The following is a 26,405-nucleotide window of genomic DNA, read 5'->3' as shown; positions in this document are numbered from 1 at the left end:
ACAGCAGCCCATCACAACCAACCCAAATAGCTGGGCTGCTGACAGCCCGTCAGCTCCATGCGTGTGAACAAAACGCTGTCACTCCTGATGCGCTGTTCTCAACCTGCAGACTTGGAGGACGTTGATAGCTCATCCCCACTATTCCTTCACCTGGTCATCACAGTCCTCAGCATTCTGTTCAGTCACTACACATTTGTGCACCCCTCAGAAGTCATAAATCTATACTCACAAAGCACAACTAAAAGGAATTTCATTAAAAAATTAAATATATACATATATTTCTTAATCATTAAGGATCCCTGATGTGTGTATCCAGTTAGCAATAACTACCTTTAAATGTATCTTTTTCAAAACAAAATATTAAGGCCTTCAATCAATTTAACATGAGTTAAGAATAAAGAAAAATTATCCCAAAATAACCATAATAATGGATTTACATATACATGTATCTTCAAAATGAGAAAAACCTAATTCCCTCTCTGACATCCATAGAGCAGTACATCTTTTAAAAAGGCTAAATTTAACTTTATGGAACAAATACTGCAAAAACCTGATTTTTTTTTCAATGCCTAAAACAATGTGCTAGACAATGAATTACAAAGTCCAGCATTAAAGTATACAGTTATTAAGAGTTCCAGATATAATCATCAAAAACTTACCAGTAAAAAAGAATATTACCAGTAAGTGATTTCAACTTAGCCCTCTGTATTTTATATAATTGTTTTATTATCTATTTATGCATATTTCATAAAATGACTAAACATTAAAATCATCATATGCTGTATTTTAAATCATTGCCTGTTGGATACATGTTAATTGAAAACTGCAGTGTCTTATTCTTTAAAATGAACATAATACCCATTAAATGAGAATTATACTTTTTCTCCTTTTTTATATTATAAATTTTGAGAAATGCAAAAGGTGATTAGGTTCATTTAGTTCCCTCAGAACTACTGTGAAATGTATTCTAAATGTGTTTTTAATTGATTTGAAAGATTTATAGGCCTTGAGCAAAACTTAAGTGTTACAAAAGACTGCTTTTGAAAAAAGAACATTTCAGATTCATCTATAACATGCTTACACATAAAATGGAATCCTAAAGTTCAGGCTTTAACACATATTAATGAACAAATCCTTACTTTTCTCCTCCTCTAGAATGTACTCAGAAACACAGATTTTCTCTGGAAAAAAAAATGAGTCAGGGAATTATATGGTGTTCTTTTCATAGTCATAGCACTTTCACTTTTTACAAAACTCCCAGTGCAAGTCTTCATGTTCACTTTTTAAATAACACCGCCCCATCCCCCCATCCCATATGCACACAGGAAAATAGCCACTGTGAGTTCAGAAACTTACTGCAAAAACAAAATTTTCAGATGAATTGGCTAATGTGTAAATGCTCAAAATATAACAAAATAAAGCAAAATCTTTCCTCCAAAATGCGGTTTACTACACCAAAGCCCAAACCTGCTTTTTAAAAAGTAAAATTGTCAGCCTTACTTTCCTGAATAGAACTTCAATCAAATGTAAAGTTTTGTTTTTCACAAAAATATTCACTTTGACCTAATTTTATGCTTCCACTATAAAATAAACACCATGGGTAATACAAAGTATGAAGAAGCAACAGTTGGATTCCTCTTCAGGAAACTACCCTGGCCCACCCAGAAAAAAAAGTAAATCCATTTCTCAGAAGGCTAAGGAAAGCCAGTGACTACATTTTAAAGCCCTGGTCCTCTGCCTACGACATGCACACCTTCCCCGGTGTGCATCGTTGAAGCGTCGTCTTCAACTCCACTGTCGGGAAACCCAAAAAGGAAAACCACAGGACTTCTTTTTTCCTTTTAAAAAGGCATTTGTGTTAGCACAACCAATCCGAAAATCACAAGCACAAACGGAGTAAGTTAACTCGCCACTGTCTCAAGTGAAGTCATTTAATGGAAGCATTAAATGCTCGTGCTCCCAGTAGTGTCAAGAGGGTTGGATTTTTTTTTTCTTTCATTGTTCTCAATATTACTGGTTTCTCTCTGCAAGATTTCAAACAGAAGGTCAGAGACTTAAGCCACGCTTGGAGCGAAGGGGCACCTACCTTACAGGTAAACACACCGAGCTTGCATCCTCTGAAATGTAACACGTGCTTCCCGCCTCCCCAGCTGGAGGAGCTGGGCTCCCTGAGCCGGGCTGGCGGCCACCGGCCGCAGCCAGTGACCGCACCTCGCTCAGCCCAGCGGCGGACGCCAGCCGTTCCCCGCAGCCGGGGAGACCAGGGATGCCAGAGGGGACACAGGCTGGTCCCCACCCCCGCCTCCTCGGCGCCCGGGAAGTTTGAAGAGATGGTTGTCCAGGCAGAAGAGCGCGTGTGCGAGGGCCAGCAGCTGGAGACGCTGCACCGATCACCAGCGACTTCACGATGCGCTTCTTCCTTTTAAAGCCCGGGAACAGGGTGCGGGGGTGGGGGTGAGTTTGTGCGTCCACGTGACCACAAACCCTTAGATCTCGGGAGGACCAAACGCGCGCCGTGCCTCCAGGTAGGCTAAAGGGAGTGGCCCCGGGGCAGTGGCTCTCATCCCCTGAGCCCACCTCACAGACGCCCCCCGCCCCAGTCTTCCATGAAAGCGGCCTCAGAAAAGGTCTGAGCATCTCTAACCCGTCCCCAGCTGCTGCTGGACTTGGATGCTCCCAGTTGGGGGGGGGCGCAAACTTTAAGGATCCGGCCTCTAGACCCCAACCCACGTGGGTGCCATGAAATACACAAGTCTGACTCGAAGGATGCAGTAGTGTGTGCGGGGGGCGCGGGAAGGGGGTAGCTCTGTGGTACAGCGCTTGCCTAGCACGCGCGAGGTTCTCGGCTCGTCCCAGCACTGAAATAAATAATAAAATGACCTAGAGGTGAAAGTAGAGGGGTTTTGGATTTGCCAGATCCCCACGAAGCAAACGGAACCTTGCGCACCGGGAGAAGCAAACCCCTGGGCTGGAGGTGGGGGCGTGGGTCCGCAGCTCTCGGAGGTTAGTTTTGGATGTAAGACTTCGGGTGTCTCCTCAAACCCACCGGGGGTTAATCAGCCTCCGCGCCCCGGGTGCTCGTCTTCCTTGGCGGTGCCTCGGCTGGCCTTGCTCCGCCATTGAGCCTCTTGCGCCCCCTGGTGGCGGCGACTCCCCAGCTCTCCCGCGGTAGCCCCCACCATGGGGTGCAGAGTGGGACCATACCATAGTTATTAAGGAGCAGCTGACTTTTTTTTTCTCTCACCCTATGTCTCCCCATTCTCAACGTAGACCAGGCGCAGGCTGAGGTGTGTATGGGGTATGTTTACTTTGCCTTATCTTTTCTACAGTCAGTGTAAGAACACAGCCTGTGGTGAGCACCGGGATTCCTAACTGCAACCCACATGGTTCTACCCACAGGTATTGGCAGCCCTGAGAGAAGCAGCTGGCTTTAAAGCAGCTGTTGATGGCAAAAGTTAAAGGGAGGTAGTAGACGCCCCACAGGTCACTGTCATATTTGTGCCTAATTAATCTTCAAACCGTCCACACATATGTCAGAGGGGCATGACTCTTGCCCGGCTGTGATCTAGATATCTAATAGAAGAAGACCAAGGGGACATTTGGAGGGAAACTTTTACAATGCCAGCCTTAATTGGGACGTAGCAAAAATTAGCCTTCGGGGATTCTCCTGTTCCCTGAGTTTGTAAGAGTGAGGTCCACAAGTAACAAAGACAAATTTCAACTAGGGAGAAGCACCTACTTTATAAACTATGAACAATGGTCACCAAAAGTCCCTACTACCTCTACCCCAAGTCCAATTATCATTAAGGCTAAGACTCCTGGTTTCTCTTAGGCTGTAAAACAGAAATTCCAGATCCTTGAGGAGCAGAAGTTGGTTTGGACAGGAAAGTGGAGAGGTGGTGAGATCCACCCTGTGAAAATTAGTAAAGATCAAGATGTCACTGCCAATCTCAGCTTCCCTGTGCCCCCTCCTGGGTGTCTCCCCAGGTACCCATTACATGGGCTTCTCCCTCCTTTCTGCCTTAAAGAGAAAACTTTAAATGATGGTTCTAAGACAAATCAGTTCCATTTGGTCTACTTGCTCGTTAACAAGATACCTCTGGAATTTTAACCATGCACAACCAACAGGCAGATATAGATGGTTGGTGGGTGAAGGAAACTGACATCTACCAAGTATGACAACCTGTCAGACAGTGTGCTAAGCACTTACATGGCATCTCACTTCATCCTCATGCCAGTTCTGAGACACAGGTAATACTGACTCCACTTTTTGGCTGAGGAAACTGAGGGTCCCAGCACTTAAATCTGCTGTTTGAAGCTACACAGTAAGAAAGAAACCCAGTAGAAACAGTGGCTTCGTAGACAGCTACCACTTACTGAAAATTCAATCATGTCCTCACTTCCTCTATGTATTATTATCTCACCTCATGTTCAACAAGCCTATGAGGTAGATCTATCATTCACTATCCCCACTTTGTGGTTCAGAAAATGGATGTTCAGGAAAATTTAATGACCTTCCTAAGACCACCTGGCCTATCAATGGCTAAGAAGACTTGAATACAGGACAGCGCCCAAGGCTCAGTTTACCTCCATATCATGCCTGCAGTTGATCGGAAACAAAGATGGTTTGCGTGTCTGCTTTATGCAGAACACTGTACCTCCTGTAGACAAAGCCTGCCTCAATGCCACCTGCTATCAGTGAGACAAGCTTCTGATCAACCCAGGAAGTAGAGCTCAGAGTTTGCTGTGGTGCTTCCTCCGGAAGGCATTAGATTCAGGGGAACAGCATGTTCTCTTTTTACAGACCCTCAAACACCCACAGTTTGCTGTTTTTTACAAGGAAACCTCCTGCAGGACAATTTAAGCAAAGAGAATGAATGGAATGAGTAAATTTCCTTCTGACTCACCCTGTCCACCAAGAAAGATAATGGCACCCAGGGATGGAAGCTTTCCCTGGTTTACTGCAGAGTGGGGAGGGTGGTTATTCCAAGTCTTTCTGAACCATGACCAAAACTAGAAAGGGATTCTTGAAACGGTTAATACCAGTAAGTAGACCAAAAAACATCCTGGAACCTAGTGTTAAGGCCCATGCCTCTGCTCAGTAGGGTCCCAGTCTCATTTCCACCTCAACCACAAGCCGCCTAATAGAGCACTCACATGGCATGACGTCAAAAGGTCTATGCTTCCCAAATAATCCTACAATAGGAACCTAAGTCCTCAACATTAAGTCATTTGGGGGTAAAGCACTAAATTACTAAAACTCAATTGTGTTATATAGGATGAGAAATATTAATTCACTAGCCTATGTTTTGGGTTTTTTTGGGGGGGAGGGTGTTTGTTTTGTTTTGTGTGTGGTACTGGGGATTGAGCCCAGGACCTTGCATATGCTAGGCAAGTGCTAAGCTACACTCCCAGCATCTCATCCTTTTAAACTAATTAAGTTTTAACTCACTAGCATTTATAACTACACTAACTAATGAGCTTGAAAGATGAGCTAGATGGGAAAGCAAAAGAAGTTGGTGTAGGACTGGATACATTTTGGTCTAAGGAGGAATGAAAGCCCCTTCATCGAGGTGCCCCTTCTTCACCTTCTCACCACATCCCTTCTCTGTGGAGGCTTACTGGTCCCAAAGCCGAGAACTCCAATGAAATGAAGACCACAAAGCCCAGTGGAATGTGCACACTGCCTCCCCACTGCCGTCTTCTCACCTGTAAACTTGGGCTACACTGAGTTATTGTTCAGTGTACATTTGTGTCTCTAGCATCCCCACAATTCCACAGCACCTGCCTAGTTCAACCCAGGTAGTCAGTAAATGCTTCCTGAAGGCTTTAACTTAGAAGACCAGAGGAAAGGAGCAGGGGCAGATTTTCCGTAAGAAAAAAACCACCAAGAAACCAAACAAAAACAAAACTCTTGTCAAAGGAAAGAAAGCAAAAGCTGATGAGAAAAATCAAAGGAGAGGGAGGATCCCTAAAAATGACTACTGGAAGGGGGTCATGTTAAAGCTTATTTCTGGATTGTTGCTCTTTCTCTTCTGAGCCTGAGGACGAGTGGGTGGATTTGGTTCAGGGATGCTCTTATGTGCTGCAGAGTATGAGAGGAGCAGAAGTGGGTAGATTGGGGTCTGTTTAAGAGAGCTGAGAGATGAAAGCCTGCACTTACAGAATTGGCTTACTGCACCTGCAGTGACACCTTGATTTGGTGGTGAGTGGGAAAGGTGGGATTGCTAATGGAGTATGTCAGCAGTCATCTCCACTGCTCAGAAATCAGAGTTTATACAGTATGATTTGACTTTTGAAGGTTGAATTTGGGTAGAGGTCTTTAGGATCATGTCTTTTGTGAAAATAATATTTATTCAGCACTTTTCCAGCCCAGGCACCACAATAGGCAGGCTTTCATAGGTCGGTTCATTTTTGTTCACTGAATCCTCATAGATTCCCTAGCACCATCCTTATTTTACAGATGGGGAAACTGAGGCTCAGAGAGAACAGGAGAAATGCACTCAACCCAAGTTTGTCTGCCCACCTGCTAATCCCATGCTTTCTCTGCTGTTATTATGTGATGCTTTTCTTATTTGTTACATAAACTGAGGCCTGGGTATTGCTGAATGAAATTTGCAAGTTCTGGTCTAGGCCTGACCACTTGTGAACATATTTACATAACTTTTTTTTTGGTGGTACTGTGGTTTGAACTCAGGGCTTGTGCTTGCTAGGCAGGTGCCCTACCAATGAGTTATGCCCCCAGCTCTTTTTTTCTTTTGTACTTGGTTATAAGATAGGGCTTCATATTTTTGCCTGGGTCAGCCTCAAACCACAATCCTCCTACTTACAGCCTCCCAAGTAGTTGGGGTCACAGATGCATACCACCCACATCTGGCTTAGAGATTGAGTTGGGAATCTCACTAACCTTTTTGTCCTGGCTAGCCTCAAACACCATCTTCCCAATCTTTGCCTCTTGAGAAGCTGGCATTACAGATGTGAGCCATCACACCCAGTCTACATAACTTATTCTTTACTGACCTGTGTTTGACTGGAGTCCCCAGTAAAATGACCAAGGACATAAGCAGCAAGATAGGGCTAGCCTGTTATCTGGGCATCCAGACCATAGGGCAAGGGTCCTGAGACCTACAGTTTGAATGAACCACTTGGACAACCAGCATCTGCAGCTGACTCTCTATACAGCATCCTCATTTGTCTCTGACTTGGTCTATGATATTTGTAAACATGTAAAATCACTTTTGTCCTGTGTCCTGCTCCTTGAAGATCCTTAAACTCCACACAAATCTCTTGCATACCTTGAGTTTCTAATGTTCTATGCATCTGAAACCAAACAACATGAAGAATATACATTCCTATCCTCACCCCCAATTCTGACGGAAGCAATTCTCTCTCATGGCCTAGAAGAGAAACTAGCCCCTGGAGGTTATTGGCATGAATGTGTAACATCCAGTTGAAGAAAAAAAAAAAAAAACTTAGAAATGGTGGCAAATTGTAAGATGCAATTTCACAAATGACTCAAATGCAATTCTGGAAATGCAGCTTCCTTACCTCTTCTGGCTGAGAATAAAATAATATGTGTAATATTCCCAAAAATTAGATCAAAAGGAGAAGGTGAATAGACAGACATGGCTTAAGAGGCCACAGATTCTAGGCAGGTGCTCTTACTGCTTGAGCCACCCTGCCAGTCCAACAGTTTCTAGTAAGACTGCATGGTTTAGTGTTTTAAAAAAAAAAATTGACAAGTTTTTTCTACTTCTAAATGTATTTAACATTTTCAAGTTCCTCATTCATATTACTAAAAAATACTAGAAATGCCTCATACTGTCCTTTAGGCCCATATCAACTCTCTCTCTCTCTGCTGGTACTGGAGTTTGAACTCAGGGCTTTGTGCTTATGAGAAAGGCACTCCACTGCTTGAGACTTACTTCCACCTTTTTTGCTCTGGTTATATTTGAAGATAGGATTTTGCTTTTTGCCCAGGCCAATCTGAATCCAATCTTCCTATTCATGCTTCCAGTGTCACTGGGATGACACTTGCATGCCACCATAACCAGCATTTTTTCTGCTGATATGGGTCTCACAAACTCTTTTGCCTGGGCTGACCTAGAACTGTGATCCTCCCAATCGCAGTCTCTGGTGTAGCTTGGGATGCACCCAACCTATTGAGATGTGGTCTTGCTTACTTTTTGCCAGGCTGATTGCAAACCACTATCCACCAGATCCCACTCTCCCAACTAGTTAGGATTATAGGTGTAAGTCACAGGCACCTTGCCTTCAACTAATTCTCCAATAACACACATTGCATGAATGGCTTTTATAAAATCCACACTTGGATTTTATAGTTATTTTATAGTTTTTGTTATAATATAACAAAATTATAGTTGAGAGGATGAGTAAGTTCTAGTGTTCTATAGCACAGTGAAGGGACTATAGCTAACAATGATTTACTATATATTTCAAAATAGTTAGAAGAGAAAATTTTAAATGTTCTCAACACAAAGAAATGATAAATGTTTACCCCCATTTGGTCATTATACACTGTATACTTGTATTCAAATATCACACACTGTACCCCATATATATGTATAATTATTATGTATCATTTTTAAAGAGAAAAAAGAAAGGTAACATTTACTACCTCAAGAAAAAACAGAGACCTGATCTTTTTTGCCCAGAGAGAAGGTGCTTCTTTCATATGTTATTGCTTAATCTGATAAGTCTAACCACAGAAAGGAGTTATTTTCTTCTCTATTATTCAATCCCCTCCTTTGCTGGGAAGATGAACTCCAAGTAGCTCATGCAGCTTCTTAGGAATCATCAGTGCTGTTTAACATGTCAGGATCTCTGCGTTCTCCCCTCACATTTTTCCTCTGCTTTTTTCCCATCTGTCCAGGCTGTTGCTCACCACTCCCTTGACGGGTCTCCCCATGTTCAAGCCATATGCTTCCTCAGCCTTCTCATACAGATTTTAGCACCCACCAGCCTCAATGTACTCCAAGAACAGCCACCCTAAGATGACATTGGCTTTTACGGTGAACAAAACCACTAGCATGCTGCATTTTCACACCAACCCAGTGACACTGATTTTATTACCAGTTTGTAGCTAAAGAAACTTGGGTGAGTTCTCCAGATTTACACGTACAGGAGCTCAGGTCCTAGGACTAAGGTATGGACCATACTTGCCCCTGTGCAGAAGATTCCATTCCTGCATTGCTACCACTGCAGAGTGGTCTCATCGGATGGTCAGCCTGACCCCATTTCTTCCTTCCCTGCCCACCTCTGCCCTACCACCCCATCTCAGTCTCAAATACCATTCAAGAGAGAAAATTCTTGACAGCTTCTTCAGTTATTTTCACCTTAAAATTTTTCTGACACTCTACATTTATTTTTAAAACTTTTCTTTGAAAATGCTTCTTGCCTTCATGCATTTATCTGTTTGTGAGAATGTTCCCTTAATGCTGAAAAAACACAATGTTTTAAGAATCTACCTGAGGCACAGGGAATATGAGAGTGTTTGCTCTCAGACAAGGAGGAGGAGGAGCATACAACTACCATTCAGTCAGTGGTTCCTTGTAAAACCTTTACCTGCTCTGCTTCATTTAATCCTTGTCTTACTATAACTGAATACCTGGGCTAATCAAATTAAAAGAGGAAATGTTTAGCTGGGTGTAGTGGTATTTGCCAGTAATCCCAGCATTAGGGAGGCTGAGGCAGGAGAATTGTGAGTTCCAGGTCAGCCTAGGGTAAATAGTGAGACCCCATCTCAAAACAAACAAACAAACAAACAAACAAAAAAACGCTATTTTGGCTCACAATTTAGAGGTTTCAGTCTGTGGTCAGTTGGCCCAATTGCTTTTGGACCTGCAGCAAGGCAGCACGTCATGGTCAGAGCACATGCCAGAGAAAATGCCTCACCTCATGCAGGCAGGAAGCAAAAGAGAAAAGGAGGATGAGCTGTGGTCCTGCCTTCCAGTACCGCAGGCTGTGGACCAAGCCTTCAACACATGGGCATTTGGGAGACATTCAAGAACCAAGCTATAGCAATCTTCAAAACAATTGGGTGAGGTAGGCACTATTCGTGTTCCCATTTTACAAATGAGAAGACTAAGACTGAGAATTCAAGTACCTTCCCAACATCACACAGCTAGTAAGTAGCAGAGGGTTTAAACCAGACCTGTTTCACTCTGAAGCCCATTCCCTCTGTACTGCTGCTCTCCCTAAGGCTTTATATTCTAGTTGTGGGGAGAAGACAAAATGCATAAGACCAGCCTGCCTGGTAGAAATGGTAAGTGAGAATTGAATGGTGGTGATGGGGAATTTTGTGGGTTTTTAGAGGGTGAGAGGTCACCTTTGCAGTTTTAGGTTCCTCTTAGAGACAGATTCACAGTAACAATCAGAGCTCTTTACCTGAGCTGACTTGATTTCAGTACTGGAGGGTGTTGGTCTTCCCTGGGTGCTCATCTGAAGTCTGTGCAGGCTCAACCTCACATCCTGTCCTTGGAGTCCCTTCCTCTTCCCCTCTGTGGTGTCGAAGCTTCATTCAAGGCACCTGTAGACCAGAAACCACAACCATTTGCTCTGAGCTCCAGCCTAACCTTGTGGTTGGGAGGAGAGAGCATAGGACTGCTATGGATAGGACAGAAGATGAAAGGGCACCAGGGCAGTCAGGTCAGGATTGCCCACCATGGAGATGGAATGCTTGGTATGGGTGTGCTGTGTGTGCTTCAACACTTTCCTAATCTCTTTGATATTTCTCTATAAAATGGGAAACCCACAAGAATCCATTTCAGCTGGGCACCAGTGGCTCAGGCCTATAATCCTAACTAGAGATTATAGGGAGCTGAGATCTAGAGGGTCAAGGTTCAAGGCCACCCCCAGGCAAATAGTTCTCAAGACTCCCATCTCTAAAAATGGATTGGAGGCATGGCTTAAGTGCTAGAGCACCCACTTTGCAAGTGCAAAACCCTGAGTTCAAATCCCAGTCCCACAAAAAAAAAAAAAGAAGAAGAAGAATCCATTTCAGAGAAAGAAATGATGAATTGTAAAGTGTCCAACACTTTACAAAGTCTCCATATTGGTATCCTAAAAACGACTCAGAGATCCTTGGCCAAAGGGCTTCCCAGATATAAAGGAGCATTGGCCTAAGAGGGGCAAGGCACAGGCTTTCTGGTTAGGAAAGTTGGGCTCTGAGGATAGAGGAGGCAACAGAGGAGTTAAATGCGCTCCTGGAGTAAGTCTAGTACCCTGGAGACATCTCCTCAGGCAGACACAGCTATGAAACGAGTTAGAGAGAGGCCCACTGAAATCACACCCAGTTACAACAGAAATTCAGAGCAGTGTTCTCTGTATCCCAAGAGTCACCTGCTTCACTTGTTTTAAAATCCAGATTCCTAACCGGGCGCCAGGGCTCACGCCTATAATCCTAGCTACTCAGGAGGCAGAGAACAGGAGGATCATGGTTTGCCAGGGCAAATAGTTCATGAGACCCTATCTCGAAAACACCCAACACAAAAAGGGCTGGCAGGGTGGCTCAAGTGCTAGAGTGACTGCCTAGCAAGTATGAGGCCCTGATTCAAGCCCTAGTACTGCCAAACAAAAAAAAGCAACAAATTCCCAAGCCCCTCTCTGGAAGGTTCTAAACCAGGAAGTGTGATGTGATACAGGTCTTAGAAATGCCCATTTTTCACAACTCATGGGTGGAAGCATCCAAGTGCCCATGTTTTTTTCCTATGTTGCATAATTTACATAATGGGCAGAGTTATCACCCCATTTTACAGAAGTAATTAAGGCGTGACAAGACTCAGAGGTGTGCAGGAGCATCTCATACTGGCTCAAGATTGTTAAATAGGCAAGAAATTTGTAACTTAGTTCTTAAACTGATGATGGCTTGATATTGGCCATGGTGGGAGTTAATTACACTAGGATTTCTCCTGGCCACAGAGGAGCTCAAAGGTGCTCAGATCTGTTTCCTTCAGAACAACACAGTTCTTGGCAATTCTCTATTTTTCAGTACATGACCCAGTATGAACACAGTCTTTCCCTGTATGGAAATTCATAAACAAAGACAGGTGTGGTGGTACATACCTACAATGTCAGCTACTCCAGGAGGCAGAGGCAGGAGGATTGAGAGTTTGAGGCCAGCTTGGGCAAAGGTAGTGAGAACCTGTCTCAAAAACAAAAGGTCTGGGAGCAGAGCTCAATGAGTAGAGCCTAGCAGGCACAAGGCCCTGGGTTCAATCCCCTGTATTGAAGGGGAAAAAAAGAGAACAAGAAAAGAAATAGAAGAAATCCAGGGCTTTAAAAAAAATAAAATAAAATAAAGGAGGTTTCCAGTCACACCACTAAATCAGGCTCATTTGCCTTGCTGTTAGCAATGGAGCTGGAGTGTACCTGTCCCTGGTGCAGATGCACTCTCCTGCATTTGACCTTCACCATCCTGAGCCTCTCCAGTCCTACACAGACTTTCTAAGGGCTCAAATTCTCCAAAGGATCACCTAAGATGGAGTTGGCCCAGAGTTTCTAAAGAATCAGGGTTAGCTTTCCACAACAGGTCCATGCCTCCCTCTAGTGGACGAGAAAGGATATGGCTAACTTGGTTTCTATTTGTTTTTAAAATATTGTGATTGTTATGTGTGACTTGTTGAAACAATATTTCGTAGCATAGTTGGCTAATTTCATAAAGCAGTACAAAAAGAAGACAAGGAAATAGTCAGGAATGGCACCCTCGGGTAAGTTTCTACACAGGCTCTTTCAGTCTGGCCCTCGTTTAGGCTAGCTCCTAACACTTGTGACGCCTGGGCAAGGGTACAAATAAAGATGCAAAAGCCACATGTCTTCATTTTTAAACATGAAAAATTGAGCTAACAAGATGTATTTTATATTTCCAATATACTTTTTTATTGTGAGCAAGATATTTCAGAAACATAAGACAGACATGTTTGTGCCTTTCTACAATATCAGAACTTATTGAACAGTAATAAATTAACAAGATATACCAATTTTGTCACCTTTAATTCTCCAAGAACTACTGATTACTGATTTCACTTGATAATCGTGAATCACTGACAAACACAAGTTTTTTTATTCCAATGTTAATTACTAATATTAACTCTCAGATCACACATTACATTTCACACAGTGACACATACATAGATTAAGAATAGCTACAAGGGGTGGGGAGTGGCTCAAGTGGAAGAGTGCTTGCCTACCTAAGCCTAGCAAGTGTGAGGCCCTGAGTTCAGGCTCCAATACCACAAAAAAAAAAATTAGCTGGGCACCAGTGGCTCATGCCTGTAATCTCAGCTACTCTGAAGTCAGAGATCAAAAGGATCACGGTTTGAAGCCAGACTGGGTAAATAGTTCTTGAGACTCTATCTTGAAAGTGCCCTTTACAAAAAAAGGGCTGGTGGAGTGATTTAAGGTATAGGCCCTGAGTTCAAATCCCAGTACTGAAAAAAAAAAAAAGAAATAGCTATTAAAGTGTTCAAACAGCATAGGGTTCAAAGGGGCCTTACTGAAGGCAAGAGGGATAGCTGATACAGCTACCCAGAGAGTCACTGAAGGTGTTTATATAGGATGTTAGCATAATGAGCTGTTCTGCTCAGGACTGAAGTGCACAGCTGGTTCAAGGCTTGCTGGATCCAGACAGGCAGCTTGAGTGAGCTGTGTCAAGCAGTGGGATCATACTGTGCCGGAGCTCCAGGGACACAGTTAGAAAGGCATGCACCCAAGTTCTGATGACATGCTGGTGGGTACTGCTGTGTCCCAATGTTCGTGCCCCTCATCTTTATCATCCAAGCTGCATCATTCCTTAGTCTGGTATGTCAATAAGCTCTCAGGCCTGGTTTTTTCAACATTTTTTTTTTGTGGTAGTGGTGGGTTTGTTTCGTTTTGTTTTGTTTGTTTGTTTGTTTGGGGGGAGTGCTAGAGATTGAACCCAGGACTTCATGCTTGCTAGGCAAGCACTTTATCACTTGGGCAGTGGCTCCAGCCCTCTGACTTGGTTTTGATTTGCGCATGTGTCCATGTTACCCTGATTTAAATTGGTAAGTTTGCATGTAGTAATATTTTATTTGCAAAACTAGTTTATCAGTCTATGTCTCATGGTTTGTGTTGGACAGATGGTGGTTGTTTACTTCCAGAAATAAGATATAGAGTCATTGTGCCTCAGCATTGACTCTCAAAATGGAGAAAATTGCTATTTTGTAAAATGGAGTCACTCAAGGCAAGGCACAGGCTACAAGCTACTGTTCTATGCAATACAGAGTAAGTTAGAGCAGGGCATAGCCTGATCTCCACACTTTGGAAATTACAAGATGTAAAAATGTAAGTAAGGCCAGGCAAAGTGCTGATGCCTACAGTCCTAGCTACTTGAGATACAGACTGGAAGAATGGAGTTTAAAGCCAGCCTGAGCAAAAAATTAGTGAGACACCATCTCAATGAACAAGCTGGGGCACGGTGGTGCATGCCTGTGATCCCACATACAAGGGAGAGGCATGGGTAGAAGGATAGAGGACTGGGGCTGATCCCAGGCAAAAATACAGACCCTACCTGAAATATAAAGCAAAAACAAAAGTTGGCAGTTTGATTCAAGAGGAAGAGTGCCTGCCTAGTAATTGCTGAGTTCAAACCCCAGTGCTATAAAAACAAAAACAAAGTATATAGGGTTGGGGACATAGCTCAGGGGTAGAGCCTTTGGTTAGCTTGTATGGCATCCCTGGGTCCAATCCTTAGCACACACACCACACACCACACACACCACACACACACACCACACACCACGCACACCACACACACACCACACACCACACACCACACACACCACACACACCACACACCACACACACCACACACACCACACACACCACACACACCACACACACCACACACCACACACACCACACACACACACCACATACCACACACACCACACACCACACACACCACACACACCACACACACACACCACACACCACACACACCACACACCACACACACCACACACCACACACACCACACACACACCACACACCACACACACACCACACACCACACACCACACACTACACACCACATACACCACACACCACACACCACACACCACACACACACCACACACCACACACACACCACACACAAAAAGTAAGTAGCACTTTGATTTGCCAGGACTGAAAGTTGGCAAAATATCAAAAGACTAAGTTTAATTATTATTGTGCATGTCTGGATTTTGTTGATGGAGCAGCAAAGTTTGGGTGAATACGTATATAACTTATAATTACTCCATAAAAAAATTCTATCTCTTGCCTTTATTTGAAAAATCTACTAATTATTTTGTTATAATTGAGTTATTATAACTTATGTTCCATTATCTAAAGGATAAATGCAATTATTTTTCAAATTATAATTTCAAACAAAATTTGAATATACACTCCAAAACCTAAGGTATTTTTTAAAAAGTTAAAATTGTTTTTAAAAGTTTTCAAAAGAGTGATTATTCTTCTAAAATATTAAAAATTGCTTAGGAAATTAACAAGGAAAATACAAGTTATAGTTAAAAATCAAGATTTTGAATAAAACTTTTTAAACCGTTTATATTAAATGAAATGTTTAAAAACAAAAGTAGTCACAAGTCTAGCATTTTACATCTGGATGATGTAAAGAAATATGTATGTTCTGTCTAAATCTACCTATGTACAAACTTGCGTTAGGATGAGTGTTTAAGGTTGCAGAATGTTCCTCAGGTGCTACATACAGCTGTTGTATATACTCTGCTAATTCCTGAATAGCTCTGGAACCATGAATTAGAACATGAAAAGAGGTGAGAAAACAGGACTACAGGAAAATGGTACTTCATTAAGCAAGAAGCAACTGCATTTTGGCTCTCAAGAAGAATTACACAAGTTAATTCATTTTTGAAAAACAAAATAAAAGCTAGGTCCTTCTGATAGTCAAGTCTGTCCTGCCCTTCTCTGACGTCATCAGCAGCAGAGCCCTTCATAGCATTTGATACATGGGGCCTAGAAAAACACCATGGGCCCTTATATCTGATAGGTTGACAGTTTTTATTATGAACAGACATTGGATTTTGTTAAATGCTTTTTGTCCATCCTTTGAAGCACTATCTTATTGCCTCAACATATTATTGAGGCATAATCTTATTTCTTATTTGTTAATATGGTGACTTAATATTGATTGATTTTTTTAAATGAAGGCTTGTATTCCTGGAATAAACCCTAGTCAGTCCTATTACATTATTCTTTTTAAGTACTGTTAGGTTTGCTTTGTTAAAATTTTCTTGAGAACTTTCACATCTGTGTTCCTGAAAACTAGTGATCTCTAGTTTTCTTTTCTTCGAATGTGTTTGTTGGGTGATGCTGTTAAACAGCATTAGAATGAACTGGGACTCATTCCTCACTCAATTTTCTGAAAGAGTTTGTACAGACCGCATTACTTCTCCTTAAATATTTGGTAGAATTGGGCTGGAAAAGTGGCTCAAGTGGTAGAGTGCCTGCCTAACAAGCAGGAGGCTCTGAGTACCCCAGTACTACCAAAAATTATATATACATACATATATATATCCCATCATACATATGGGGTAGAATTAACCACAGAAGCCATCTGGGCTTGGAGGTTTCCTCGTGAGACAGTTTTTAACTACATATTTAGTTTCTTGAATAGATATAGGACTATTCAAGTCATCTCTTTCTTCTTGTATAACTTTTGCATCTTTCAAAGAATTTGTCCATTCCTTCTACATTGTTAAACTTGCTCTTCATTTTCTAGTATCTAAGGTAGAAGCTTTGGTCATTGACTTGAGATTTTCCTTATTTTCTAATATAGGCATTTAGTGCTATAATTCTTCCTCTAAGTGCTGCTTAAGTGGCATAATAACAAATTTTACTATTTTGTGTTTTCATTTTCAGACATTCAAAATAATTTACAATTTTTTTGAGTGTTGGGTCTTGTGTGTGTGTGTGTGTGTGTGTGTGTGTGTGTGTGTGTGTGTGTGGTACTAGGGTTTGAACTCAGGGCCTATACCTTGAGCCACTCCAACAGCCCATTTTTGTGAAGGCTTTTTTGAGATAGGACCTCATGGAACTATTTGCCTGGGCTGGCTTCGAACTGAGATCCTCGTGATCTCTGCCTACTGAGTAGCTAGGATTACAGGTGTGAGGCACTGGTGCACAGTTTGCTTTCCTAACCAATGTGTAATTTACACATTTTAGTTTTCAAACATTTGGAGGTTTTCCAACTTTTTCATTTATTTATTTATTTGTTTGTTTGTTTGTTTAATTTTTGCAGTGCTAGGGACCAAACCCACAGCTTTGTGCATGTAAGGCAAGCACTTCACCACTGAGTCCTCCCTGCCCCTCAGTCCTCCAACTGTCCTTTTAAAATCAACTTCTTTTCTTTTTTTTTTTGCAGTGTTGAGGATCAAACTCAGGGTTTCAAACTCCTCTGAACTGTGCCCCCATCCCTAATTTAATATCTTATGGTCAGAAAGCATATTTTATATGATTTGAATAATTATAAATTTATTGAAGAAAATAATATAGCCTATTTTGATAAATGTCTGTGTACTTTAAAACAATGTGATTTCTGCCAGGTGCTGGTGGCTCACACCTGTAATCCTAGCTACTCAGGAGGCAGAGTTCAGGAGGATCTCAGTTCAAAGCCAACCCAGGCAAATAGTTCCAGAGACCTTATCTAAAAAATCCCAACACATAAAAGGGCTGGTGGAGTGGCTCAAGTGGTTAGAGCACCTGCCTGGCAAGTGTGAGGTCCTATGTTCAAACCCCAGTATTACCAAAAAAAAAAGAAAACCCAAAAAACTATGTTCGCTGTTGTTGGGTATTCTATAACTATCAATTACAGCATGTTGGTTGAAAATGTTATTGAAGGCCCCTAAATCCCTACTATTATTTTCCATGTGTTCTATTTCTTATTGAGAGAGAAGCATTGAAATCTCTAAGTATAATAATGAATTTTCCTATTTATTCTCATAGGTCTGTCAGTTCTTGCTTTACATAATTGAAGCTGCTTTTTTAGAACATCATCAAGGATTATTATATCATCTTGATGGATTCAGTATGAAATGGTCTCATTTATCCCTGGCAATATTCTTCACACTGAAATTTACTTTGTCTAACATTACTGTATACACACCAACTTTCTTTTGGTTATTATGAATATGACATATATCATTTTCCATTCTTTAATCTAACTGTGCCTTTATATTTTAAATGGGGTTCCTATAAGCAACTTTTTTACACAGTCAACCTCTGCTTTAAACTAAGGTGCTTAACCATTTACAGTTAGTGTTATCATTGACCTGATAAAAATTGACACAATATCTCGCCATTTTGGATTTTTTTTTGGCAGTACTAGCATTTGAACTCAGGACTTTGTGCTTGCTAGGCAGGTGCTTTACCACCTGAACCACTCCTCCAGCCTACATTTGCTTTTTATTTACCCTATAAATTTTTTATCTCATTTTTCCTTTTTTTCTGTATTCTTTTTATTTTTATGATTTTATGTGATAACTCTGTACTATATTTTGTCTGTTTTAAAAGATCAATTACCTTTTAAGGATGATTTGAATATAAACATATATATGCCTATGTAGTTACCATTTTTGGTATAGATGCAGATCCTTGTTTTTTAGATGCAGATTTTTCTGAATAGAATACAGATTTCCATTTGGTATTATTTTTCTTTGGTAGCTTAAAGAATGAACTACCAAACCACAAAAAGACATGGAGTAACTTTAAGTTCATATTACTAAGTGAAAGCAGCCAATCTAAAAAGTCAACATATTACATGATTTCACATATACGCTGCTCATGTAAAGACAAAACAATAGCAAATAAACAGATCAGTGGCAGCCAGGGTTTAAGAAGGGGAGTGGAGAACAGGAAAAATGCAGGGCACTGTTAGGGCAGTGAAACTGTTCTGTATGATACATTGTGATAGTGATACATGTCTATGAATTCCTTAAAACTCACAGAACTGTGTAACACAATGTACATTAATGTAAGACCCGAACTTCTTTTAATTAATAAGATATTAACATTTCTTTATCAATTTCAAAGACGTACCACACTAACACAACATGTTAAAATAATGGGAAACTGTGGACTAAAGAGGTGTATAAGGGAACTCTGTACTTTTTGTGCCATTTTTCTAAAAAACATAACAGTGCTTTAAAAATTAGTCTCAGGCTGGGAGCATGGCTCGAGCAGCAGGGCAGCTGCCGAGCAATAGCTAGAACCTGAGTTCAAATACCAGTACGGCCAAAAAATGTATATATACAGTTTATTTTTTAAAAACACATTTCTTTTTTTTTATTCATATGTGCATACAATGCTTGGGTCATTTCTCCCCCCTGCCCCCACCCCCTCCCTCACCACCCACCCCAACCCCTCCCTCTCCCTCCCACCCCCTGAACACCCAGCAGAAACTATTTTGCCCTTACTTCTAATTTTGTTGAAGAGAGAGTATAAACAACAATAGGAAGGAACAAGGGTTTTTGCTGGTTGAGCTAAGGATAGCTATATAGGGAGTTGACTCATATTAATTTCCTGTGCATGTGTGTTACCTTCTAGGTTAATTCTTTTTGATCTAACCTTTTCTCTAGTTCCTGTTCTCCTTTTCCTATTGGCCTCAGTTGCTTTTAAGGTATCTACTTTGGTTTCTCTGCGTTAAGGGCAACAAATGCTATCTAATTTTTTAGGTGTCTTACCTATCCTCATATCTCTCTTGAGTGCTCTCGCTTGGATCTTGTGATCAAAGTTCAATCCCTTGTTGTGTTTGCCTTTGATCTAATGTCCGAATATGAGGGAGAACATACGATTTTTGGTCTTTTGGGCCAGGTTAACCTCACTCAGAATGATGTTCTCCAATTCCATCCATTTACCTGCGAATGATAACATTTCATTCTTCTTCATGGCTGCATAAAATTCCATTGTGTATAAATACCACATTTTCTTGATCCATTTGTCAGTGGTGGGGCATCTTGGCTGTTTCCATAACTTGGCTATTGTGAATAGTGCTGCAATAAACATGGGTGTACAGGTGCCTCGGGAGTAACCTGTGTCACATTCTTTTGAGTATATTCCCAAGAGTGGTATTGCTGGATCAAATGGTAGATCAATGTTTAGCTTTTTAAGTAGTCTCCAAATTTTTTCCCAGAGTAGTTGTACTAGTTTACATTCTCACCAGCAGTGTAAGAGGGTTCCTTTTTCCCCAAATCCTCGCCAACACCTGTTGGTGGTGTTGCTAATGATGGCTATTCTAGCAGGGGTGAGGTGGAATCTTAGTGTGGTTTTAATTTGCATTTCCTTTATTGCTAGAGATGGTGAGCATTTTTTCATGTGTTTTTTAGCCATTTGGATTTCTTCTTTTGAGAAAGTTCTGATTAGTTCACTTGCCCATTTCTTTATTGGCTCATTAGTTTTGGGAGAATTTAGTTTTTTAAATTCCCTATATATTCTGGTTATCAGTCCTTTGTCTGATGTGTAGCTGGCAAATATTTTCTCCCACTCTATGGGTGTTCTCCACAGTTTAGAGACCATTTCTTTTGATGAACAGAAGCTTTTTAGTTTTATGAAGTCCCATTTATCAATGCTATCTCTTAGTTGCTGTGCTGCTGGGGTTCCATTGAGAAAGTTCTTACCTATACCTACTAACTCCAGAGTATTTCCTACTCTTTCCTGTATCAACTGCAGAGTTTGGGGTCTGATATTAAGATCCTTGATCTATTTTCAGTTAATATTGGTATAGGGTGATATACATGGATCTAGTTTCAGTTTTTTGCAGACTGTTAACCAGTTTTCCCAGCAGTTGAAGAGGCTGCTTTTTCTCCATTGTATATTTTTAGCGCCTTTGTCAAAGACAAGTTGGTTATAGTTGTGTGGCTTCATATCTGGGTCCTCTATTCTGTTCCACTGGTCTTCATGTTTGTTTTTGTGCCAGTACCATGCTGTTTTTATTGTTATTGCTTTGTAATCTAGTTTGAAGTCAGGTATTGCGATACCTCCTGCATTGTTCTTTTGACTGAGTATTTCCTTGGCTATTCGTGCCCTCTTGTGTTTCCATACAAATTTAAGGGTAGATTTTTCAATCTCTTTAATGAATGTCATTGGAATTTTGATGGGAATTGCATTAAACATGTAGATTACTTTTGGGAGTATAGTCATTTTTGCTATGTTGATTCTACCAATCCATGAGCATGGGAGATCTCTCCACTTTCTATAGTCTTCCTCAATCTCTTTCTTCAGAAGTTTATAGTTCTTGTAGAGGTCGTTCGCATCTTTGTTAGGTTTACACCTAGGTATTTGATTTTTTTTGAGGCTATTGTAAATGGAATTGTTTTCATATATTCTTTCTCAGTTTGTTCATTATTAGTGTTAGAAATGCTAACGATTTTTCTATGTTGATTTTATATCCTGCTACATTGCTGTAGCTATTGATGATGTCTAGAAGTTTCTGAGTAGTTTTTTAGGTTTTTAAGGTATAGGATCATGTCATCTGCAAATAGGGATTTTTTTTTCTTTTTTTTTTTTTTCATTTTTCTTTTATTATTCATATGTGCATACAAGGCTTGGTTCATTTCTCCCCCCTGCCCCCACCCGTCCCTTACCACCCACTCCACCCCCTCCCACTCCCCCCCCCTCAATACCCAGCAGAAACTATTTTGCCCTTTTCTCTAATTTTGTTGTAGAGAGAGTATAAGCAATAAGAGGAAGGAACAAGGGGTTTTGCTGGTTGAGATAAGGATAGCTATACAGGGCATTGACTCACATTGATTTCCTGTGCGTGGGTGTTACCTTCTAGGTTAATTCTTTTTGATCTAACCTTTTCTGTAGTTCCTGGTCCACTTTTCCTATTGGCCTCAGTTGCTTTAAGGTATCTGCTTTAGTTTCTCTGCATTAAGGGCAACAAATGCTAGCTAGTTTTTTAGGTGTCTTACCTATCCTCACCCCTCCCTTATGTGCTCTAGCTTTTATCATGTGCTCATAGTCCAATCCCCTTGTTGTGTTTGCCCTTGATCTAATGTCCACATATGAGGGAGCACATACGATTTTTGGTTTTTTGAGCCAGGCTAACCTCACTCAGAATGATGTTCTCCAGTTCCATCCATTTACCAGCGAATGATAACATTTCGTTCTTCTTCATGGCTGCATAAAATTCCATTGTGTATAGATACCACATTTTCTTAATCCATTCGTCAGTGCTGGGGCATCTTGGCTGTTTCCATAACTTGGCTATTGTGAATAGTGCCGCAATAAACATGGATGTGCAGGTGCCTCTGGAGTAACAGTCTTTTGGGTATATCCCCAAGAGTGGTATTGCTGGATCAAATGGTAGATCGATGTCCAGCTTTTTAAGTAGCCTCCAAATTTTTTTCCAGAGTGGTTGTACTAGTCTACATTCCCACCAACAGTGTAAGAGGGTTCCAAATAGGGATATTTTGACAGTTTCTTTACCTATTTGTATTCCTTTTATTCCTTCTTCTTGCCTAATTGCTCTGGCTAGGAATTCCAGTGCTATGTTGAATAGGAGTGGGGATAGTGGGCATCCTTGTCTGCTTCCTGATTTTAGAGGGAATGGTTTCAGTTTTTCTCCGTTAAGTATAATGCTGGCTGTAGGTTTGTCATATATAGCTTTTATAATGTTGAGGTATTTCCTTCTATTCCTAGTTTTTTTAGAGCTTTTATCAGGAAATGGTGTTGGATCTTATCAAAGGCTTTTTCTGCATCTATTGAGATGATCAAGTGGTTTTTGTCTTTGCTTCTGTTAATGTGGCTTATTATGTTTATTGATTTTCTTATGTTGAACCGCCCCTGCATCCCTGGGATGAAGCCTACTTGGTTGTGGTGAATAATCTTTTTGATGTGTTGTTGAATTCAGTTTGCCATTATTTTGTTGAGGATTTTTGCGTCAATGTTCATTAAGAGATTGGCCTATAGTTCTCCTTTTTGGAAGTGTCTTTGCCTTGCTTGGGGATAAGTGTAATACTGGCTTCATAAAATGTGTTAGGCAGTTTTCCTTCCCTTTCTATTTTGTGGAGCAGTTTAAGGAGGGTTGGTATCAGTTCTTCTTTAAAGGTCTGATAGAATTCAGCAGAGAATCCATCAGGACCTGGACTTTTCTTTTTGGGGAGACTCTTGATTGCTGCTTCAATTTCATTTTGTGTTATAGATCTATTCAGGTGATTAATTTCCTCTTGGTTCAGTTTTGGATGATCATATGTATCTAGAAATCTGTCTATTTCTTTAAGATTTTCAAATTTATTTGAATATAGGTACTCGAAGTAATCTCTGATGATTTCCTGGACTTCCATGGTTTTTGTTGCTATCTCCCCTTTTGCATTCCTGATTGTACTAATTTGGGTTTTTTCTCTCCTCATTTTAGTCAGGTTTGCCAGGGGTTTGTCCATCTTGTTTATTTTATTTTATTTTATTATTCATATGTGCATACAAGGCTTGAGTCATTTCTCCTCCCTGCCCCCACCCCCTCCCTCACCACCCACTCTGCCCCCTCCCTCTCCCTCCCACCCCCTCAATACCCAGCAGAAACTATTTTGCCCTTTTTTTTTTTTTTTTTTCATTTTTCTTTTATTATTCATATGTGCATACAAGGCTTGGTTCATTTCTCCCCCCTGCCCCCACCCCCTCCCTTACCACCCACTCCACCCCCTCCCGCTCCCCCCCTCAATACCCAGCAGAAACTATTTTGCCCTTATCTCTAATTTTGTTGTAGAGAGAGTATAAGCAATAATAGGAAGGAACAAGGGGTTTTGCTGGTTGAGATAAGGATAGCTATACAGGGCATTGACTCACATTGATTTCCTGTGTGTGGGTGTTACCTTCTAGGTTAATTCTTTTTGATCTAACCTTTTCTCTAGTTCCTGGTCCCCTTTTCCTATTGGCCTCAGTTGCTTTAAGGTATCTGCTTTAGTTTCTCTGCGTTAAGGGCAACAAATGCTAGCTAGTTTTTTAGGTGTCTTACCTATCCTCACCCCTCCCTTGTGTGCTCTCGCTTTTATCATGTGCTCATAGTCCAATCCCCTTGTTGTGTTTGCCCTTGATCTAATGTCCACATATGAGGGAGAACATACGATTTTTGGTCTTTTGAGCCAGGCTAACCTCACTCAGAATGATGTTCTCCAATTCCATCCATTTACCAGCGAATGATAACATTTCGTTCTTCTTCATGGCTGCATAAAATTCCATTGTGTATAGATACCACATTTTCTTAATCCATTCGTCAGTGCTGGGACATCTTGGCTGTTTCCATAACTTGGCTATTGTGAATAGTGCCGCAATAAACATGGATGTGCAGGTGCCTCTGGAGTAACAGTCTTTTGGGTATATCCCCAAGAGTGGTATTGCTGGATCAAATGGTAGATCGATGTCCATCTTTTTAAGTAGCCTCCAAATTTTTTTCCAGAGTGGTTGTACTAGTCTACATTCCCACCAACAGTGTAAAAGGGTTCCTTTTTCCCCACATCCTCGCCAACACCTGTTGTTGGTGGTGTTGCTGATGATGGCTATTCTAACAGGGGTGAGGTGGAATCTTAGTGTGGTTTTAATTTGCATTTCCTTTATTGCTAGAGATGGTGAGCATTTTTTCATGTGTTTTCTGGCCATTTGAATTTCTTCTTTTGAGAAAGTTCTGTTTAGTTCACATGCCCATTTCTTTATTGGTTCATTAGTTTTGGGAGAATTTAGTTTTTTAAGTTCCCTGTATATTCTGGTTATCAGTCCTTTGTCTGATGTATAATTGGCAAATATTTTCTCCCACTCTGTGGGTGTTCTCTTCAGTTTAGAGACCATTTCTTTTGATGAACAGAAGCTTTTTAGTTTTATGAGGTCCCATTTATCTATGCTATCTCTTAGTTGCTGTGCTGCTGGGGTTTCAGTGAGAAAGTTCTTACCTATACCTACTAACTCCAGAGTATTTCCTACTCTTTCTTGTATCAACTTAAGAGTTTGGGGTCTGATATTAAGATCCTTGATCCATTTTGAGTTAATCTTGGTATAGGGTGATATACATGGATCTAGTTTCAGTTTTTGGCAGACTGCTAACCAGTTTTCCCAGCAGTTTTTGTTGAAGAGGCTGCTATTTCTCCATCGTATATTTTTAGCTCCTTTGTCAAAGATAAGTTGCTCATAGTTGTGTGGCTTCATATCTGGATCCTCTATTCTGTTCCACTGGTCTTCATGTCTGTTTTTGTGCCAGTACCATGCTGTTTTTATTGTTATTGCTTTGTAATATAGTTTGAAGTCAGGTATTGTGATACCTCCTGCATTGTTCTTTTGACTGAGTATTGCCTTGGCTATTCGTGGCCTCTTGTGTTTCCATATAAATTTCACAGTAGATTTTTCAATCTCTTTAATGAATGTCATTGGAATTTTGATGGGAATTGCATTAAACATGTAGATTACTTTGGGGAGTATCGACATTTTTACTATGTTGATTCTACCAATCCATGAGCATGGGAGATCTCTCCACTTTCTATAGTCTTCCTCAATCTCTTTCTTCAGAAGTGTATAGTTTTCCTTGTAGAGGTCTTTCACATCTTTTGTTAGGTTTACACCTAGGTATTTGATTTTTTTTGAGGCTATTGTAAATGGAATTGTTTTCATACATTCTTTTTCCGTTTGCTCATTGTTAGTGTATAGAAATGCTAATGATTTTTCTATGTTGATTTTATATCCTGCTACTTTGCTATAGCTATTGATGATGTCTAGAAGCTTCTGAGTAGAGTTTTTTGGGTCTTTAAGGTATAGGATCATGTCGTCTGCAAATAGGGATATTTTGACAGTTTCTTTACCTATTTGTATTCCTTTTATTCCTTCTTCTTGCCTAATTGCTCTGGCTAGGAATTCCAGTACTATGTTGAATAGGAGTGGAGATAGTGGGCATCCTTGTCTGGTTCCTGATTTTAGAGGGAACGGTTTTAATTTTTCTCCGTTAAGTATAATGCTGGCTGTATGTTTGTCATATATAGCTTTTATAATGTTGAGGAACTTTCCTTCTATTCCTAGTTTTCTTAGAGCTTTTATCATGAAATGATGTTGGATCTTATCAAAGGCTTTTTCTGCGTCTATTGAGATGATCAAGTGGTTTTTGTCTTTGCTTCTGTTAATGTGGCTTATTACGTTTATTGATTTTCATATGTTGAACCACCCCTTCATTCCTGGGATGAAGCCTACTTGGTCGTGGTGAATGATCTTTTTGATGTGTTGTTGAATTCGGTTTGCTATTATTTTGTTGAGGATTTTTGCATCAATGTTCATTAAGGAGATTGGCCTATAGTTCTCCTTTTTGGAGGTGTCTTTGCCTGGTTTTGGGATAAGTGTAATAGTGGCTTCATAAAATGTGTTTGGCAGTTTTC

General features: G+C 40.8%; 1 protein-coding gene and 1 pseudogene across 4 annotated transcripts in view; both read right to left on the bottom strand.

Moving 5' to 3' along the window:
- Window positions 1-26,405, bottom strand: part of Esr2 (estrogen receptor 2) — a 119,455-nt gene that overhangs the window by 81,688 nt on the left and 11,362 nt on the right. For 3 of the 4 annotated variants that reach the window (XM_074067823.1, XM_074067820.1, XM_074067822.1), the window contains exon 1: window positions 2,087-2,414. The gene's annotated coding sequence lies outside the window, so the exon portion shown is untranslated. Of the gene's footprint in view, window positions 1-2,086; window positions 2,415-10,407; window positions 10,550-26,405 lie in introns of those variants that run through there. The other variant, XM_074067821.1, reaches the window with a different exon arrangement.
- Window positions 3,246-3,369, bottom strand: LOC141421784 (small nucleolar RNA SNORA51; annotated as a pseudogene).

This window comes from Castor canadensis, chromosome 3 (genome assembly GCF_047511655.1).
Source record: "Castor canadensis chromosome 3, mCasCan1.hap1v2, whole genome shotgun sequence".
NCBI classification, from domain to species: Eukaryota; Metazoa; Chordata; class Mammalia; order Rodentia; family Castoridae; genus Castor; species Castor canadensis.
This window is presented reverse-complemented; position numbering and strand designations above follow the sequence as displayed.